This window comes from Microcebus murinus, chromosome 3, assembly GCF_040939455.1.
Source record: "Microcebus murinus isolate Inina chromosome 3, M.murinus_Inina_mat1.0, whole genome shotgun sequence".
NCBI lineage: Eukaryota > Metazoa > Chordata > Mammalia > Primates > Cheirogaleidae > Microcebus > Microcebus murinus.
The window spans coordinates 19562256-19581223 of NC_134106.1; the positions used below are offsets into that span (position 1 = coordinate 19562256).

Consider the following 18968-nt stretch of genomic DNA (forward strand, 5'->3'; position numbering starts at 1 on the left):
TCATTGATTCTTTCTTCTGTTATCTTCATTCTATTGAGTCCATCCAGTGATGTTAATTTTGGCTATTGTAATTTTCAGTTCTAAAATTTTCATTGCTGAGACTATTTTCCATTTGTTTCACTAGTATTCGTAATTGCTTCTTGGAACATTTTACTGTTAGCTGCTTTAAAATTCTTGTCACGTAATTTAAACATCTGTGTCATCTTGGTATTGGTATCTGTTAATTGTCTTTTCTCATTTAAGTAGAGATTTTTCATGTATTGCTTTATGTTTTTTCATAATGAGTCTAATTATCATTAAAAAATTAGAGTAAGAATAAAGAAGAAAATGAAATCAATCTGGCTGTATAAGCTCAGTTTTCTCTAGAAAGTAGGAATAATAGCTACTTCATAGACTTTTTGTAAAGACTACATGAGTGCATGTATGTGAAGTATCTAGCCCCATCCCTGGAACATAACAAATGCTCAGAAAATAGATTGCTTTTCTTTTTTCTGATTACAATATAGCATTTTGAAATCATTATTGTCAACTATAAAGCATTTTAAGAGAAGAGGCTCTTTAAAGGAAATATTAAGTTTTTTCCTCCACCAGTTCTCTAAATTCTGATTGCTTAATACAAAGATCAGCCTGTTCCTCACTATTAGCTTTGGTTTTTTTGTTGGGTATGGACCTTTTTGTTGCTAATCTTAGGTGAGTTTCCTCTTTATTCTAGGTCCTAGGAAATTCATCCACTCTGTTCTTTAGAGAATCTTTTCTATCTCCAACACCCATCTAGAGCAGAAGTGGAGTGATAGTTGGTAGCTCTTCCCTTATGTGCATTCCCAGAATGACAAGTACACTTTCCATTTTTACTTTTAGGATTTTACAACCAAGCATTATGGGCAAGGTAGAAAGAGGAAGAGGTAGGGAAGGGATGGTGGTGATGACAAAAATAAACACAGTGCCAAAGCTTAGGAAATCCAAATAGCTTCTTAAAACTATCAGTGGTCCTTGGCTCTTGCATAATTGGTAATCAGAAGCCCTCTTGGACTGATGTGTCTTGATTTTTTTTCTTTTTGATGAAACAACTTTGACCTTCATGATGGAAAGGTTTTCCTGAGGAAGGGACAAGTTGAATTCTGCAAGATGAGTTAAGAGTTACTAGATGAAGGAGGAAGAGTATGCCAGGCAGACAGAACCAGCATATCTAAAGTTCTTGAATTAAGGAGGGAGCACAGCATATTTAAGGTACTAAAAGAATATCAGCATAGTAATAAAGGTAGTGTGCTGCTGGCAAATGGATAGACATATAGATTACTGGGACAGAATAGATAGTCCCAAAATAAGACCCACACAAATATGGATAATTGATTTTTGACAGAAGTTCAAAAAACAACTCAGTGGAGAAAGGATAGCCTTTTTAGTAAATAGTATTGGCTTTGCATTGATATGCAAAAAGATGAATTGTGATTTATATTTCACATTTTAATGATTACTTCAAAATGTATCGCAGATCTAAATGTAAAATGTGAAGCTATAAAGCTTTTGAAAGAAAACACAAGAGAAAATATTCATGATTTAAGATTAGGGAAAGAATTCTTAGTCATAATACCAAAAGCACAATCCATTAAAGAAAAAAATGATAAATTGGACTTTGGTAGAAAGTAAAAGCTTTTGATCTGAGAAAGATGCTGTTGAGAGAATGAAAATACAAGATATAGGGTAAAAGTATTTGCAAATCACACATCCAATAAAAGGACTGTGTCAAGAATATATAAAGAACTGTCAAAACCCAGCAGTAAGGAAACAACCCAATTTAAAAATAGGCAAAAGACATTTCATCAAAGAAGATATAAGGTTAGTAAATAGCACATAAAAAGATGCTCAACATCATTAGCCGTTAGGGAAATAAAACCACAATGAGATACCACTGCATACCTATTTGAATAACTAAAATAAGAAATGATGATACCAGCTGCTGGCAAAGATGCAGAAAAAACTGGAACTCTCATACATTGCTGGGGATAATGACAAATGGTACATACATTTCTTTTAAAAAATTTTTTGGAATGAATTTATGTTTGCAGAAAAGTTGCACAGACAGTACAAGGTTCCCATGTACCTCGTTTTTCTGTAATGTTAACATTTTACAAAACCATGATATATATTTCAAAACTAAGAAATCAACATTGGTACATTACTTTTCAGACTCTGTTTGGGTTTTCCACTTTTTCCACTAATGTCCTTTTCCTGTTCCAGAATCTAATTCAGGATCCCACATTGCATTTAGTTACTTTGTTTCCTTAGTCTCCTCTAGTTTGTGACAGTTTGTTATGTTAGGCTTTGCTTGTTTTTGGTGACTTTGACACTTTTCAGTAGCACTTGCCAGGTATTTTGTAGAATATCTGTCAATCAGGTTTGCCTAATGTTTTTCTCATGATTAGACTTGTGCTATGGGTTTTTGGGAGAGTACCACAGAGGTGAAGTACTTCTCATCATGTCATATCAGAGAGGATAATTCAAACATGATTATTACTGGTGATGTTAATGTTGCTGATTTTTTTTAATACCCTAGAAAACAAACTGGTACTTTTTTTGTTTGTTTGTTTGAGACAGAGTCTCACCCTGTTGCCCAGGCTAGAGTGCCGTGGCATCAGCCTAGCTAACAGCAACCTCAAACTCTTGCATCAGCCTCCCGAGTAGCTGGCACTACAGGTATGTGCCACCATGCCCGGCTAATTTTTTTCTATATATTTTTAGTTGTCCAGCTAATTTCTTTCTATTTTTAATAGAGATGGGGTCTTGCTTTTGCTCATATTGGTCTCAAACTCCTGACCTTGAGTGATCCTCCCGCCTCAGCCTCCCAAAGTGCTAGGATTACAGGCATGAGCCACCACTCCTGGCCAGCTTGGTACTTTTTAATATATTAAATAGTTATACATGACATGTACCAACAGTCATATTTACCCTAGAAAATAAAAATTTAACATTCTCATAAAAGGCTACACACAAATGTTTATAGCAGCTCTATTCATAATCACCAAAAATTAGAAATAACCCAAATGTTTTTCAATGGGTAAAAAGATAAACTGTGGTATATCCACACAGTGGATTACTCCTCAGCATAAAAATGGCCAATTATTGATACATGTAACATTGGATGACTCTCAGAGGCATTATGCGGGGTAAAAGAAGCTAGTCTCAAAAGATTGCATAGTGTGTGGTTCCATTTATATGACATCCTATTATATGACAGAAATAGCCATTCTGATATAGAACATTTAGAGGTTAAGGTGTGGTTGGGAGTGTGAGGCTGTAAAGCATGAGGGAGTTTTTTTGGGGTGGAATGAAACTCTTCTGTAGTTACAAGACTCAATACATGTTTTAAAATTCATAAAAAATACTTACAAAAAGTCAGTTTTACTGTGTGATAATTTATAAAGTACTGCTCTTTAAAAAGCAAAGTGAAAAAAAAAAGACTGCATAACTGGAACATAGACAACAACAGCAAAAGTGATACAGGGTAAGACTAAGGAAGAAAGAGGAGCCACATCATTTGGTCTTTGTAGGATTTATGGATTTTAAGAGTTCTAGAAAGCTACTGAAGGGTTTTAAGCCAGGGGAGTGGCCTGATTAGGTTGATTTTTAAATTAAGATTTTTTTTTGAGACAGTCTCAGTCTGTCACCCTGGGTAGAGTGCAGTGGCATCATCATAGCTGACTGCAACCTCAAACTCCAGGGCTCAAGTGATGCTCCTGCCTCAGCCTCCCGAGTAGGTGGGACTACATGTGTATGCCATGACGACTGGCTAATTTTTTATTTTTGGTAAAGACAGGATCTCGCTCTTGCATAGGCTGGTCTCGAACTCCTATGCTCAAGGGATCCTTTTTGCTACCCTGGCCTCCCAGGGTGCTGGGATTACAGGCGTGAGCCATCGCCTGGCCAGATTTCTTTAATTTTCAATGTGGAAAATGAATTGGGGAGATTGAGGATATAAGGAAAAGAATGGTATTTTTTGCATATTTCCTACAAATTTTTGGTAAAGCTGAATTCCTAAGGTCTTCTTTTAGTATTAGGATCATTGTGATAACAGGAATAATTATAATTACAGGTAATTCTTTATTTCTATACTTTTAACTTTTTTCTACTAGTATTTGTACAATTTATGATCTGCTTTTAAATGACTAAATGGGACTCAGTAACCAACTAACTTTTTATTATCTAGATGTGTCTAGCCTATATTTTCATCTCAAAAATGTTGCTATCTTTCAAAAATATTATGTATACAGTTCTTGGAATATTATTACATTGGCTCTTATTTTGTAATAATGAGTGGAAAATTAAAGAAATGCAGCTGCTACTGATAATTATGAGGCTTATAAATTGAATTATTAGTTAAGACTAAGATGAAAATTATACATTTTTGTTTTAGTCAGGTAATTATTGAATTAAAGAAAATTATGTGCAGTATATCAAGGAAGAGGGCAGAATTTGAATATAGGAATTTTGGAATTGGTGACAACTGGTCAGGTAAAACCAGGGACATAAAGTGTTTTTTAATCTTCTAATACTCTGTGATAAATTTTTATACTTTTTATGTTTCATAAGTAAGTTTTCAGGAGTGTATTATGTATAAATATAAAGAATTTTCTACAGTAATAGTATTGCTATCAGAAAATTTGTTAGGTCAAACATCATGAAATTGCCATTTTTTTTTAGAGGCAAAAGTGATAGAATATTGGCAGTATCATGTGGTTCAACCTAATATTTTTTTCCCAGGTTGATTGCATTCTTGTCCATAAGTTCTTGATATTTAATATAGAGAAGGATATATTGTATGGTTAATTTTTTAGGAAATGTTTCTCATTTCTGTTTCTGTACAAAAGTAAAAAAAAGATTCATCGATTTGCAATGAAAGCAAAAATGTGAATTAATGTTCTTTGAAACATAAATTTTACCTACAGAAGTTTTTGTTTTATGTTTTTGAAACATACATTTTACCTACAGAAGTAATTTATTTGAAATATTAAAAAGATAGATAAAGCTAAAATCCAATTTGGGCATTCCCACAGTCCTGATTCTTTCTTATTCTCTTCATAGGTAACCATTAAACATTTGGTGTCCATTTTTTAAGATATTTTCAATCCATTTATGTAAAGGTATGTACACACACATACACATGATATTGGTATATATACACATTTACATATATATAGACATACTTGTGAATATGTGTGTGGGTTCTTTTTTATAAACAGTATATAGTTTGGCAATACGATTTTTTTTCTCTCTACAGCATGTTTGGAGTAGTACATGCAGGAAACTGTGTTTTGTTGTTGTTTTTCAGTTTCTGCATTATATTTTATCCTATGGCTGTACCATAGATACTACAGATAGTTATAATTTTTTAAAATTATAAAGGGTGAAGAAAGGGGTAGTTTTGTAAGGGTGGAGAACCTGAGGCCTTCTGATTTCAAGATTGTTCTTTTTAGCACTAATGGAAGCAAGAAAAACTTCATCTTTGTCTGTTGCACCCCTTTTGATAAAAGTATTTGTTCTGTAAAATTTGGATTTAGTCAAAAGGCCACACTCAAGGATACAGAAGGCCACATGTGGCTCCAAGGCAGCAGGTTCCCCACTCCTATGTGGCCAATCTTGTTTTATCCATATTCCCACCCACTTTCTATCATCTGATATTTTGAAGCAAATCTAGAAATCATATCATTTCATCTATATATTTCAGTATCTGAAAAAAATAAGATCTCTTTTTTTTTCAGAAAGAATATAATCACAATATTATCACACTTAGAAAGTAACTAATTATTTAATATTACTATTTAGTCAGTGTGCAGATTTTCAGTTGTTTTTATGTTCTGTGTTTTTACTGTTTTGTTTGAATTGGGATCCAAATAAGGTTCACATTGTGATTGATATGCCTTGGTGGAGGTGGGGATATGGGTGTGGGGGGTGGGTGTGGGGTATGTCTTTTATTTTATCCCTCTTTTTCCCCCTTCCGGCCTCCGCCCTCAGGTCTCTGTCTTTCTCCCTGATTTTTTTTTTTTTTTTTTTTTTTTTTAAGTTCTTGTAGTACATTGAGTGAAGTTTGTTCTGAAGACTTTTTCATGCTCTGGCTCTAGCTTATTGTATCCCTATAGCATTGTTTATCACATTTCCTGTTCTTTATATTTCCTGTAAATTTTTAATTGGGTATAGAAGCATAAGATTCAGCTTTGGTTTCTTTTCTGTCAAGACTGGTATATAGAAAGTGTTGTGAGGAGGCACATAGTGATGTATACATTTTTAATTTGGAAAATTTTCCAGATTATTTTCCAGGACTGTTGTTTCAACATTTACTTTTATCATTAGTATTTAAGAGTATCATTTTACATACTTGTGAATCTTACCATCAAGCTTTCAAAATGTTTTGAATCTAACTAGTGGAGAATATCTTATGTTTTTAATATTCATTTTCCTACTTGTGAGGTTGCTTATTTTTCTTATTTTTTATATTTTAGGATCATTTATATTTTCTCTGATAGGAATTGCCTATTCACACATATCCTTTGTCTCTTTTCCTGTAGGATATTGAATAATTTTATTGATTTGTAGAATTTATTTAGATTTTTTGATTGCTCATCCTTTTTTATATGATGTCAAATATTTTCTCTTAGATATGAGTAGTGTTTAATTTTAATTCTGTTGTCCTTTAATATGCAGAAATTTTAAAAATTAGTCAGATTTATCAATCATTTCCATTATATTTTATGTTTACTTTTTATCTGAGAAAGAGTTCATTGCCCAAAGACATACAAGTATTTACTTTTTTTGAAAATGTGGTAAAAAACATAACATAAAATTTACTATCTTAATCATTTTTAAGTATGTAGTTCAGTACTGTTAAGTACATTTACATTGTTGTGCAACAGATCTCCAGAACTTTTTCATCTTGCAAAACTGAAACTATATTCATTAAGTAACTCCTCATTTCCCCCTCCTCCCTCATTTATACTTTTTCTCTAATAATTTTAGATTTACTTTTCATGTTTGAATATTTACTCTACTTGGCCTTTTTTTTCCTTTTTGATGATGTGGGATATAAATCTCATTTACTTTCATTCAAATAGCCTGCAAGTTGTTCCAGAAGCATTTATTGACCAGTCTGTCTTCCTCCTAATACCATACACATCCTTTGTGTGGTATACTAAGGTCCCATATTTACAGGTGTCTGTTTTCACAATTTCTGTTCTGTCCCATTAATCTATTTTTGTATACATATGCTATTGCCATCTAGTTCCAATTACTGTAGCATAAAAGTGTTTTGATATCTGGTAGTACAAATAACCCTGCTTTGTTCTTTTTCAAAATGATCTTTGCTATTTATATTTATATGTACTAAATGCATATATATGTCTTTTCTCCATATTTCTAATCAGCTTCATTAGAGGCATGAAAAATTCTGTTAGGATGTCATTTGGATTTATATAATAATTTGGGGAGAATGAATATTTTAATACTTATGTTGACTGTTTCTTCATTTACATTGGAGAGTTTTATTCTTCTGGAGAGTTTTCTACTTGAAGACTTTATACACATCTTACAGAGTTTATAATTCCTAGGTGATAGTTATTTTTGTTTCTTCTGGCATGTGATGATTCTCATTTTTTTAAAAAAAGTTGCAGTCTACCCTTTCCCAATTCTGATTTTCCCTTACCTACTTTATTTTATATTTTCATAGCATTTATTACCTTATACTAGACAAATTTACCTATTTATTATATTTGTTGTTATTACCTGTCTTCCTCACCCTCTTCCCTAATCTAGAAGGACAGGGATCCATTTTTTATTTCTTGACATCATACTGAGCACTCATATTAATCCTAATAGTGCTTTATCTGATTTTCTTTGAGTTTTGGGGAATAGATGTTTATATTATATGCAAATAAATTTTGGCATCTTTTCCTTTCCAAATTGTTTTATTTTGTATTTTTCTTGTATTGCATTGGCTAGGACCTCTAGTACTATGTTGAATAGTACCAGTGATTTCCTTCATTATTATCTTGTTCTTAACATACATGAGAATACATCTATTTTGTTACTAAGTGTAATATTCATTATGGATTTCTGATAGGTTTTAACAAAGTAAGGAAGTTCTTTTTTGTTCCTAACTTACTAAGAGTTTCTATTTTGGGATTTTGAATTTTATCAGTGGGAAAAGTTCACATCAGTTGTCTCTAGGGGAATTTTCATCATTTTGTAGATGATACCACCAAGAGGTAGGAATATTATAGTGGCCAAGATCCTGAAGAGAAGACAATCATAGAGAAGTAAGTCCAAAAGTCTAAACTGTGTTTCCCCTAGAAGCTGTCACAGCTTAGTAAATAGCACAAGCTAATAGGCAGGAAAGTTGAGCAGAAAATGGCTACCAAAAGGCTGAGAAACTAAGCAGAGTTTTCATCAGTTTCAGTGCTAGAGATAGAGGGGTCCTGTAAGTGCAAAGTGAAATTGTGAAAGGCATTTTCCACAGCTTGTTGAGAATTGAATATTTTTCCTTGCAAGAAGTAGTCTAGAGCCAGGAAATGGTAGCCAGTTGTGAATGACAGAGAGGTCACGACAGGTCTGGTGAATAGAGTAAAATGACAGAGAGTTTCCAAGTCCAGCCTCTGTAGTTTGAGCCCTGTTGTTTGTGTGACATGTAGTCAAGTGTTGTCTTACAAGAGGATTGACCTGTCTCTGTTGACCAGTTGGATACTTAATCATAAGCATCCTCATCATTATGTCCAGTTGGTTGCAGTAGACTTTTGCTGTAGTCCACTGACCAGGTTTCATGAAACTGTAGTGGATAATACTAGCACTGGACCATCAAACAAACATCATTAGTTTTTTTCTTTTTTTTTTTTTTTTGATGAATATTTGGTTTTGGACTTTGTTTCAGCACTTCATCTTTGTCCCATCATTGTGCTGAATGCTTGTGATTATCAAAAAGAATCCATTTTTCATCGCATGTAATAATACAGTGTAGAAATGATTCGCCTTTATGTCATAACAGCAAAGAAAGGCAAGTTTTGAGATGATATCTCTTCTGAGTCTCATTTAATTCATGTGGAAGCCATTTATCCAGCCTCTTTACCTTACCAATTTGTTTCAAATGGTCCAATATTGTTGGAATAGTAATGCCAAACCTTGCTGCTAATTCATGCATAGGTTGAGATAGATTCGCTTGCACTGTAGCTTTCAGCTCATCATTATCCACCTTGGTCTCAGGTCACCCACAGGGCTCCTTTTCAAGATTAAAATCACCAGAATGGAACTTCTCAAACCATTGACCTACTGTGCGTTCATTAGCCACATCCTTCCCAAACACTTTGTTGATATTTCTAGCTATCTGTGTTGCATTGTTTCCATGATGGTACTTATATTCAAAAATAACATGAATTTTTGACTTATTCATGGTTTCACAAAAATTACTCTAAAAAATTTGATAGTTAATCCTAAGCCAAAAGGTACATTTATAAGACTGAGGATATACCTTCACAATAAAAATAAAGCAAGAGGTGTCAAAGTGAAATGTCAGAGATATCAACTGTCGAACTTAGTATTTAGGGAAATTGGACATTTCATACATAATAACCTAATAGACTTAATCTTTTGGTCTTAAGAGCTATTTTCTAGAAAAAGGTCATAATTTTCCGTATTTCTACACAAAAAGAGACAGAGGGCAATTTTATAATGATAAAGGAATCAATTTAGCTAGAGGATATAACAATTGTAAATACATATGCACTCAACACTGGAGCTAGAGGATATAACTAGATATATAGTGTAAATACTATTAGAGCTAAAGGGAGGGATAGACTCAAATATAATTAATAGTTGGGGACTTCAGTACCCCACTCTCAGCATTAGATCATCTAGACAGAGAATCAAGAAAGAAACAGAAATTTAACTGTACTATAGACCAAATGGACCTAACATTTACAGACCATTTCATCCAACAGCCACAGAATACACATTCTTCTCATCAACACATGGCACATTCTCCAGGATAGACCATATGTTAAGCTACAAAACAAGTTTCAATAAGTAAAAAAAATTATATGAAGTATCTTCTTAGATCACAATAGAATAAAACTAGACACCAATAACAAGGGGAATTTTGGAAACTACACATAAATGGAAATTAAACACATGCTCCTGGACAACTAATGGGCCAATGAAGAAATTAAGAAGGAAATAACAAAATTTCTTCAAACAAATGAAAATAGAAATGCAGCATACCAAAACCTAGGGGATATACCAAAAGCAGTACTAAGAGGGAAGTTTATATCAATAAATGCCTATGCCAAAAAAGTAGAAAGATTTCTAATAACCTAACACTGAACCTCGAGGAATTAGTAAAGCAAGAAAAAAACCAAACCCAAAATTACTAGAAGGAAAGAAATAATAAAGAGCAGAGCAGAACTAAAGAAAATAGAGACTAAACAAATAAAAAACCCCATAAAATATCAAGAAAATAAAAAGTTGGTTTTTTGAAAAAGATAAAAATAATAATCCATTATCTGGACTAGAAAAAGAGACATGACTGAAATAAATAAAATCAGAAACAAAAAAAGGAAACATCACAACTGATAACATAGGAATACAAAGGACCAATAGAAACTATTATGAATAACAATATGCCAGCTAATTGGAAAACCTAGAGGAAATGGATAAATTCCTTTACACATATAACCCATCAAGATTGAACCCAGAAGAAATAGAAAGCCTGAACAGATCAATAATAAGTAACAAGATTGAATCAGTAGTAAAGTCTCCCAACAAAGGAAAACCAAAGACTGAATGGCTTCACTGCTGAATTCTACCAAATTTTAAAGAAGAGCTAACACTTCTCAAATATTAAAGAAGAACCAGTTCTTCTCAAACCATTCCAAAGGAATTGAAGAGGAAAGAATCTTTCAGACTCATTCTTTGAGGCCAGCATTACCCTGATGGCAAAACCAGAGAAAGACATAACCAGAAAAGAAAATTATGGGCCAGTATACCCAGTGAACATAGATGCAAAAATCCTCAACAGAATACTAGCAAACTAAATCCAATAGCACATAATAGTATACACCATGGTTTAGTGGAATTTATTCATGGATACAAGGATCTTTCGATATATATAAATCAATAAATGTGATACATCACATCAACAGAATGAAGGACAAAACCCAAATGATCATCTCAATAGATATAGAAAAGCATTTAATAAAATTGAACATTCCTTCATGATAAAAACTCTCAAAAATTAGGTATAGAAGGAATGTGCCTCCACACAATAAAGGCCATATATGACAAACCCACAGCTAATACCATACTGAGTGGAGAAATGTCAAAAGCTTTTCCTTTAAGAACTAAAGACAAGGATGCCTACTTTCGTCACTCTTATTCAATGTTCTACTAGGAAATCCTAGCCAGAGTAGTTAGGCAAGAATATGAAATAAAGAGCAGCCAAATTGGAAAAGAGGAAGTTAAATTGTTCTTGTTTGCAGATGACATGATCTTATATAGAGAAAAACCTGAAGACTCCTTTATTTTATCAGTTTTAGAATGATAAATGAATTCACTAGAGTTGCAGGATAGAAAATCAACATGCAAAAAATCAGTAGTGTTTCTATACACCAATAACAAATTAGGTGAAAAAGATAGCAGTCCCATTTACAGTAGCTACCAAAAACCCAACATACCTAGGAATAAATTTAACCAAGGAAGTGAAAGATCTCTATAATGAAAACTACATAACACTGATGAAAAAATTGATGATCACACATACACACACACACATGCACACACACACAAAATAGAAAGACATCCCATGTTCCTGGATTGCAAGAATTAATATTGTCAAAATGACCATACCACCCAAAGAAATCTGCAGATTCAATGTAATCCCTATCAAAATACCAATGACATTCTTCACAGAAATAGAAAAAATAATCCTAAAATATGTATGAAACCACAAAAGACCCCAAATAGCTAACCAATCCTAGGTAAAAAGAACAAAGCTGGAGGTATCACATTATATGACTTCAGAATATACTACAAAACTGTAGTAACCAAGACAGCATGGTACCGGTATGAAAACAGACACGTAGACCAATGGAACAGAATAGAGAACCCAGAAATAAATCCACATATTTACAGCCAACTTATCTTTGACAGATGCACCAAGAACATTTATTGGGGAAAGGACAGTCTTTTCAATAAACGGTGCTGGCAAAACTAGATATCCATATGCAGAAGAACGAAACAACCCCAATCTCTCATCATATGCCAACTCCAAATGGATTAAAGACTTAAATGTAAGACCTTTAACTATAAAACCATCAGAAGAAAACATAGTGGAAATGCTTCAGGACGTTGGGTTGGGCAAAAATTTTATGGCTAAGACTTCAAAAGCACACACAATAAAAGCAAAAAGAGACAAATGGGATTATATCAAACTAAAAAAAACTTATACACAGCAAAGGAAACAAGCAACAGAGTGAAGAAACAAACTGTAGAATGAGAAAATATTTGCAAGCTATTTTTCCTACAAAAGATTAATAGCCAGAATATATAAGAAACTTAACAGCAAAAAAATAAATAATTCACTTAAAATATGGGCAACTGGCCGGGCATGGTGGTTCACACCTGTAATCTAGCACTCTGGGAGGCCGAGGCACGAGGATTGCTCAAGGTCAGGAGTTCAAAACCAGCTTGAGCAAGCCCTCGTCTCTACTGAAAATAGAAAGAAATTAATTGGCCAACTAAAAATATATATATAGATTAGCTGGGCATGGTGGTGCGTGCCTGTAGTCCCAGCTACTTGGCAGGCTGAGGCAGGAGGATCGCTTGAGCCCAGGAGTTTGAGGTTGCTGTGAGCTAGGCTGACGCCACGGCACTCTAGTCAGGGCAACAGAGTGAGACTCCTGTCTCCAAAAAATATTTTTTAAAAATATGGGCAAATGATCTGTATAGACATTTCTCAAAAGAAGACATACAGATGGCCAACAAGTATATGAAAAAATGCTCAACATCGCTAATCATCAGGGAAATGCAAATCAAAGCCACAAGATATCATCTCACCCCAGTTAGAATAGCTATTGTCTAAAAGACAAAATATAACAATGCTGGCAAGGATATAGAGAAAAGGGAAGTCTTGTACATTGTTAGTGGGAATGTAAATTAGTACAGCCATTATGGAAAACACTATTGAGGTTCCTCAAAACTAAAAATAGAACTACCATATGATTCAGCAATCCCATTACTGGGTATTTATTCAAAGTGAAGGATATCAGTATGTTGAAGAGTTATCTATGCTCCCATGTTTATTGCAGCACTATTCATAATAACCAAAATACAGAATCAACCTAAATGTCTATCAGCAGATGAATGAGTAAAGAAAATATGGTATATGTACACAATGGAATAGTATTCAGCCATAAAAAGAATGAAATCCTGTCATTTGTGGCAACATACATAAGCCATAGGATATTATGATAAGTGAAATAAGTCAGGCACAGAAAGATAAATGATACATGTTCTTACTCATATGTCAGAGCTAAAAGAGTTGAGGTCATAGAAGTAGAGAGTTAGAATTCTGGTTACCTGAGGCAGGAAGGATACAGGATGGGAGTATATTGGGAGCGGAAATCAGGAAAGTTTTGGATAGCTGATACAAAATTACAGCTACTAATAGATAGGAAGAATAAGTTCTAGTGTTTTATAGCAATATGTAGTGTGACTATAGTTTATAATAATTTATTGTATATTTTCAAATAGCTAGTATAGAGGATTTTGAATATTCCTAATACAAAGAAATGATGAATGTTTAAGGTGGTGGTGATGCTAATTACCCTGATATGATCATTACATATTGATTGTATACATATATCAAAATATCACTCTGTATCCCATAAATATGTACAATTAATATAAAATAATATTTAAAAACTGTTATTTTTCAAATGATAAAAAAGAATTATTTTATAGAAAATGTTAATTTTCTATATTCTATTTTATTGAAAAGATATATATATATAATCTGTAGTTTTTGTTTGCTTCAAGAAAAATGTCCCAGTAGTTTATGTATTAATTATGCACATCTTAATTAAAATTAGTTCTTTAAATATATTAAATTTATTTACTGAGCCCCCCATTTTTTAAAGTAGATTGCATTAATTTCATGTGATTGATCTAAGTAAATCAAAGTGACTATCATATTGTTCTCCTCATTTCAGCTTCCCTTTACAACTGTTTCAGAGAATGAATTAATAATTTCCTGAGAAATCACTAAATACTACTCTGAGAGGTTTAGAAATAAACAGGGTAAGTTTAATATCCTATTAAATACTACCTGGATTTTTACAGTGAATTCCTATTTTCAGCCTATACTGTGCCAGGCAACAAGTTGGACACTGAGAGCAACATTCTCACTTTTATTTTCTATACCTGTAGTGGTTTTCAATTTTCTTTAGGATCCGGGTCTGGTTGGGAGTCTGCTTAAAGCTGTAGATCTTTTCACAAAGATTCACACATGTTCAATGCTTCTGAAATCCCCTAAAGTTTACAGACCCTGGGCAACCCTCTGTTCTGCAGTTTTTAAGAGATTTTTATATGCTTTGTTATTGTTTTAAATATCACAACTCTGTGAATTAGTGGCCAGTATTGATATTTTACAGTGAAGAAACTGATGCTCAAATGTGACTTGTAGCACAGCTGTCAAAAATGAGGCTAGAATTGAAGACTCTTCCAAATTGTGATAATTCTGTAATATTACAAAATTTTTGTAATTGTAATTAAATGTTTGAAAGCATCAACATTTTAAAGGTTCTTGCTACTTTGTCAAATTGCTCTCTCTATATTGTGTCAGCTTTTCCTCATTGTTAGCAAGTGAGCATGCCTGTTTCAGTACGTTATCATGTTGTGTATTCCCCACCCCAGTGTTTGCTAAATTGGCATATGCACAATGGTATTTCATTTTAACTTATTTCTTTGTTGTATTTAGGGTTCTCTATCCACTTATTCATTGCAGTCTTACCAATTTTTATATCATTATGTATATATTTTAATATATTAAGAATATTAACATCATGTTTTTTACAAATAATTTAGCTTTTCTATTTGCCTTTTCATTTTATATGATTTGTTTATGTGTAGAAGTTCTGAAATATTTAAATATTCAGATCTTTTTCCTTTAATTTTTTCCCCTTTTTTAAGTGTAGAAATATCCAAACATTTGACATATTACAGTGAATGCAGACAGACACATACAGGTATTTACAGATTTTTAAAAACATAATGGAAATCTAAAAGATTAAAAAAGAAATGCCATTAAAGTTGTAATTATTTGACTTCTTCTTGTCCTATGTTTATTGGCTGTTGGTCTTTCATCTTCTTTGAATATTTTAAAACTTTAATCTTTCATAGTTTTTATAAATGATGTTACATAGAAATCTGACATTTTTTCTACTAAAATAATTAGTTCTGATAGCATTTATTGAATGTTTCTCTTTTTACCCACTGATTTCAAAGTCTACCTTTATCATATGTAAGATTCCCAGATATATGTGTATTTATCTGTCTATACTAATTTTCCTTTGATCTAATTCTCTATCACTGCATAATTATCACATTGTTTTAATGTTATTGTAGCTTTAAAGCCTTTTATTAGTCTTTCAGAAATGTACAACTTGCTTATTCTTTGGTATTAATTCTTACAGATTAACTTTAGAATATATTCCTCAAGTTAAAAAATAAATGTATGAAGGATTTTGATAAGAATTGCATTGAGTTAAAGATTCATTTGGGGGGAAATTGACATCTCCATATTATTACATCTTTATGAGTGTTTTGTATTTTTGTTCATATCCTCCAGCCTTTGCCTTCTTTATGTTTCTTCTATACATAAGCAACTTGGAATTAGGAGATTTTCTATATCTCTGTCTTCTTTGGGACTTTCCTTATGCTCTCTGGCTCTCAGGAGCTTCTTTTGCTTGTCCTTTCACTAGAAAGTTGGGGTTTCTTTCTCTTGGAGTCTTAGTGTCCCTCTCCTCCATTGTTATGCCCCCTGGGGCCCTCCTGGATTAAAGCAATAAAGGAAAAAAAGAGAGAGAAATACATAGTAAAGATTCCCCCCACATTCTTCACACTACCCTGGCTCCTGTTTCAGTTCCTCAGGACAGAAGGACAGGCTTCTTTTAGGCTTTTGGGTGTGCTGCCGCAGTAGTGCAGCCTCATGACCTTAGACTAGCTTCAAGGCGGGTCAGCAGAGAAAAAGAAAAACCAAAAAGAAAAGGAACTGGGAACTCCCCTCTTACTGCCCCAACCGCTCTCTAGCTCACAGATGCTTGTTTTACTCCAGTTAGAAAGAGGGGGTTTCTCTTGGAGTTTTTGCTGTGTGTGCCTGCTGCCTAATTCTGGAACTCCACCTACCCTTAGGTCAAAATGGTAGATAAAAGAAGGATTTTTTTTTTTTTAAAGTAAACTCAGTGCTATATTGGTTATTCTTCACATTTTGACTTTTCTCCCGGATGCCTCTGTCATTGTTACTTTTTACGGTGTTTGGGGAGTGGCTTTTAGTACTGTGTCCAGGGTGTTGAGTTGTCATCGGTGACGGAGATAGGCTATAGTGGGCATACTGTCCATCTTGACCTTTACTGAAAATCAAATTATTTCATTTTGAAAATAATTCTTGTTGAAATTCTTCTTGTTCCTTGATTATTGCATTTTAAGAACAGATTTTTCTTGCTTTATGGATATAGTAGCCTCTTGAATCTCTCACAAGATACCAGTTAAAGTGAAGAATATTTTCTTTCTCTGTTACCTTACCCTGTTTTCTCTGGGTGATGCCTCTATTTTTTACCCTCAGTACCTCTCTTGGTTTTTGTTAAGTGGCTGGTGACTCCTGACTTTCTTCTTTACAGCATTTTCAAATGAATGTCACAGTCAGTGGTTGTCCAACTTGAATGTGTATAACAATCACTTGGGGGCTCAGTTAAAATGCAGATTCCTGGCCCCATTCACAGAAATCTTATGCATTATGTCTGGGATATGGCACATGAACACCTTAGATGATTCTGATATGCTGGTAGTTAATGATAGCCCTTGAAATCTTGGTAACTGGTGTAATTCTGTAAAGGTCAATCAGTATTCTCCTTCACAGAACATGGTCTTACCCACTGAATGTCATGGCTGACCACAGAACTCTGCAGTTGGCTTCCTACTTGCTGTGGTGAGTGGGAGGTGGGCTTTCCTTTTTCTTATTACGCACTTGAAGAAACAAGGCTAACAAGTTAGGACCTATCCCTCAATTTCTGCTGTAGGGAAGGAATTTTTCTGCAGGGAGAGTTCTGATTGTTTCTGTGTTGTCTTCTTCTCTCTCTTTTTTTAACCCTTTCCATTGAGATTACCTGCTGTTATCTCCGTCTCAAAGTTCACACTATAAGCCCTCAGACAAAGACTTTAGACTCATAATAAATGCTGTGGCATTATCTTATTTACCAACAGAGTTGTACTGGCCATCTTTGGTGGTTTTTCACTATGTTGTTCTGTGGCCTGCCCACATTCCCAGGCCCTCCTGACACGAGGTGTTTAGTAGGGAGAAGAGGTAGATGATGGTCTCAGTCAGCCATCTTGAATTGAAAGTCCACTGTGAATCTTAAAGTAATGTTGGTTTCTAATGTGCCAGGAAGTATTTCTATTGCATTCTCACATAAAATAATCATCATAAAATCTGTAGCAGGATTACTGCTTACTCATCCTCAGGTATGCAAAGAAAATGTAGCTGCTTTATTTTTCTGCAACTCATCTCTTCCTTTTGATGAACCCTGATCACTGGATAGCTGGAGGAAGATTACCAAATTTACTCCAATCTGCTAAACTCTTTGGAAATTTCAGTTTCTGGATAATACTTATGTAAATATTATCTCTTTCCTTCCATCTTCCCACAAAAGAATTTAGACTTATGAGTTGGCTGTATGTGTCTTGTGTGATCTTGTAGTGGTGGAAGGGTGCCATGACCGTCAGTCTATTTGCTATCTTTTCTGGTTTCTCACTGGTCTGTCCTTTAAAGTGACTGATTGGCTACTCCCTGGAATTGTAACCACTGAGGTGCTATCAGAACTGTCCTTGAGTGTTCTAGTTTACTACTGATGCTACTTGAGGTTTGCTCTTCTGGCTCCTAGGATGCATTGGCTATCTTCCCTGGTGTCACAGATAGCTTGAAGTCTGGCTTAGACTTCCCATCTCCTCCTCAACCCCCATCCCATCTTGGTGTTCTCTCTTCCAGGCCTCTGCTATGGAGTTACTTTGCCCCTATCACAGTGACCTCTTCTGGCAAACTCAACATCAAGCATCTTAAGTTACCTTTCCTGTACCAGTACCTCCCATGGCACATGGGAGAGAAGGGAGATGCCAGAGCTGATCTCACATTCTTCCTCAATCTTACTGTGATTCCGTGCATATGTTTTGGTTTGGCTATCTCCAGTTTGTGCTAAGTGTGCCTAGGAGGAGGTAAGAGGTTGATGGTGTGTGAGTACGTGTGCACGGGGTTATGTGTGTGCATGCACACGTGTGCTTATGGGGCAAGGAATGCTCCAAAATGGCAGTCACTTTGCACAATCTCACCATGAGGCAGAGCAGAAGCCCTTCCAACTCCTAGATTTCCTTATTCCATCAGACATTCCTTTTCTTCCACAGCCTTTTTCTGGAGAAGATGAAGGAAGTATTGGTCACTTACATCTCCTATCTAATTTCGCTCCTTTATCCCACAATTTCACAATCCTTTGGCCCAAATCAGGAGTTTGGAACTGTAATTTTTACTTCTTTGGGTTATATTAATATCATCCTTCTACCCTAAGTAGTAAGCCTCATGTTCTGTCATGAGCAGAATGGGTATCTGCTCTATACTGTGGAAGAAACTATAATCCTACTCTTTCAGTCTTGGCCAGAAAATACTATCGCTTTAA

General features: G+C 34.2%; 1 protein-coding gene across 15 annotated transcripts in view; it reads left to right on the forward strand.

Moving 5' to 3' along the window:
- Nucleotides 1–18968, forward strand: part of NCOA1 (nuclear receptor coactivator 1) — a 245320-nt gene that overhangs the window by 69441 nt on the left and 156911 nt on the right. For 10 of the 15 annotated variants that reach the window (XM_012788105.3, XM_076000596.1, XM_076000597.1 and 7 more), the window contains one exon: nt 14241–14328. The exons of 1 other annotated variant lie outside the window; for it this stretch is intronic. The gene's annotated coding sequence lies outside the window, so the exon portion shown is untranslated. Of the gene's footprint in view, nt 1–5079; nt 5139–12180; nt 12321–14240; nt 14329–18968 lie in introns of all 15 variants that reach the window. 4 more of the 15 variants (XM_076000594.1, XM_012788104.3, XM_012788103.3 and 1 more) reach the window with 3 other exon arrangements.